Here is a 2,436-nt window from a genome sequence, read left to right as displayed (position 1 = left end):
GTGGGGGGGGGGGGGGGGGGCTGGAAATTTTATCAGTGTAACATGTGTAGCAAACAACCTTTATGTCATACTGATTTTGCAGAAACATGACCGAGTGAGCGCTCTAGGCAGCAAGCTATCTTTTCCGGTAACCTAGTCAACATGGATTTAGGCAGTTAGGACAAAGGAAACAGCTCGTGAACACTTTGAATGTACTTTTTACGCTTTGAACCTTGGAAAACATTAGTGTTTGTAAGTATTTATTTGATTGGAAGACATGTGTTGTCTTTTTGGTCGATAAATAGCAATATTGTGTCTATTGACTAGTAATGATTTTTTTCCCTTTCTTGTTATATATCAGTTAAAAAAACGTTTCGAGTGTTGCATTACGATAAGTGTATTAAGATAAGTGTATTATCTTAATGTTTTGTTCAGTAACAAAAACACGTTTCCAAAAACTCATTCGTTAAGAAAAGCCGTCCTTGTGCGAAAACCTTTTGTTAGTTGTTCGCTGGTTGTCTAGCATATAGTCACATGTTGTGAGGACAGCACAGCCCTCGAATGCTAAAATTAATACTCTCATAATGGACTAAATGAAATATCAAATATTCTGTACTTTTTGTAGTATTTTTTAATATCTAAAAACATTTTTTGTTTTAAGCTTGCTTGCTTACTAGTAGAAAGCTTCTCTTTCATATAAAATAATTTCATAACTATAAGTAGGCAAGTTTCCCTATTTTGCAGTTGAGCTTTAGCTTTTCCAACCGAAGAAACTTTTACATTTGACGCCTCTGTGTATATACATATTTGGTAGATGTTATCCTTACAAAATACTTGATTAGTTTTGGCTACTGGTTATAAAATCCGTTACATGCTATTTTTGTTCTCTTGGACCTGTCCACATGAACATTTTAATACTCTAAATTTCTGAAAGAGTTTATGTTTATGGCGGTAAATAATAATAATAAAAAACAATCCTAAAACTGCGCTTATTTTGTTAAATGGCATGAAAAGCACTGAATGGCGTCTCTCTCCCACCACGCTGCGGTAAAAGTCACTTGCTCTGGAGCTTGTGTTTCTTCATTCCCATGATGTGTCGCTCCACGGTCAGACAAAGGCTCAATGTTATCCTGACCGCACAGATGGGTTTCTGACGCTGAATTTGCCTGAAAAGACAAACGAAGGGGGCTCTTATCGTAAGAAGGAAACGGAGGGGTGCTGAGCCCCTCCCTCTTCATCACCCTCCTCTGTTGCTGCGGGGATGGTGGGGGGTAGGTGAGGGACGCGTGCAGCAAGTGTGCCGCTCGGTTCCAGGAAAGGGCTTGTCTTTGTTACTTCACCACAAAATCATGCTGCTGGTCTTCATAATTCAAATACGTAACATTTATCAATGCAAAAATGTCACATAAATTTAATGATGATAAAACATAATTTTAACCTATAGACAGCGTTGTTGAAGAACTAATTATATAAGCAAAGTTTAAGCAATTTGCAATTGGCAATAATCTGGTTGCCAATTTTAACAATGCAGACCTTTTTAATCTCAATTTTCATGTCCATATCCATTGTTTTTTCTTTCTTATTACTCTTAAATTTGCTCTTGAAGTATTGTTTGTCTTGTATTTTAATAGTTTTCTACCATGTAGATTTTTTAAAGCTAACTGCAGTAAATGCTGTTATTTCTCCTCCTACTTTTGCTAAATGTTATCCTTCCACTTAACTTTGCATTAATATGCTTGGACACAGCGCTCTGTGAACAGCCATCTTCTTCAACTTTTTGTATCTTACCCTTGTGTAGACCAAAACACAGTGCTAGAAATTCTGTATTGTCAATATATATTTTTTAAATCGTACTCTTATGGTCTATTGAATTTGTGTTTCATCAACTGTGAGCTATGATCATCAACATGATCTTATTTCAACGTTTGAAATGTTTTTGTAATGAATTGGATTAGCCTATATATATATTGTCATCCTTAGTGTAAACATAAAATAGAAAATTGTCCATGGGAACACGATGTAACACTCCTGTAGAAAGAATCTGAGTCATGCCCAGAATCTTTTGTCCTCAACCACCGACATTTTTCTTTCTTTCTTTCTTTCTTTCTTTCTTTCTTTCTTTCTTTCTTTCTTTCTTTCTTTCTTTCTTTCTTTCTTTCTTTCTTTCTTTCTTTTTTGCCTTTTGTGGCCAGAACTAATGAACGATAGCTTGGACGCTGAAAAACATCCAGACTCAAACTAAGGAAGAGTTAAATGGAGGTGGGGGAGTGGGAGAATGGCGTGTTGTGATTGGACCGGAATATGACGGACCTATGAGATGCGTGCAGACGGGATACCCAAGCCAAAACTGCGTGGAGATCATGTGTCTTGAATTTTGAAGTTTGGGCTGGAGGGGTAAGGGGGGGGGGGGCCTGGGCGGGGGGGGGGGGGGGGGGCGTTGGGGGGTGGGGGGGCGCC

At 38.1% G+C, this 2,436-nt stretch overlaps 1 protein-coding gene across 2 annotated transcripts in view; it reads left to right on the top strand.

Moving 5' to 3' along the window:
• The first annotated feature begins 129 nt into the window (after positions 1–129).
• The window catches only part of acot7 (acyl-CoA thioesterase 7), a 57,116-nt gene continuing 54,809 nt past the window's right edge, over positions 130–2,436 (top strand). For both annotated transcript variants that reach the window (XM_015028176.1, XM_015028174.1), the window contains exon 1: positions 130–231. The gene's annotated coding sequence lies outside the window, so the exon portion shown is untranslated. The remainder of the gene's footprint in view (positions 232–2,436) is intronic.

The sequence above is a fragment of the Poecilia latipinna genome, unplaced genomic scaffold (genome assembly GCF_001443285.1).
Source record: "Poecilia latipinna isolate Pla-1442-1.1 unplaced genomic scaffold, P_latipinna-1.0 Scaffold117, whole genome shotgun sequence".
Lineage (NCBI taxonomy): Eukaryota > Metazoa > Chordata > Actinopteri > Cyprinodontiformes > Poeciliidae > Poecilia > Poecilia latipinna.
This window is presented reverse-complemented; position numbering and strand designations above follow the sequence as displayed.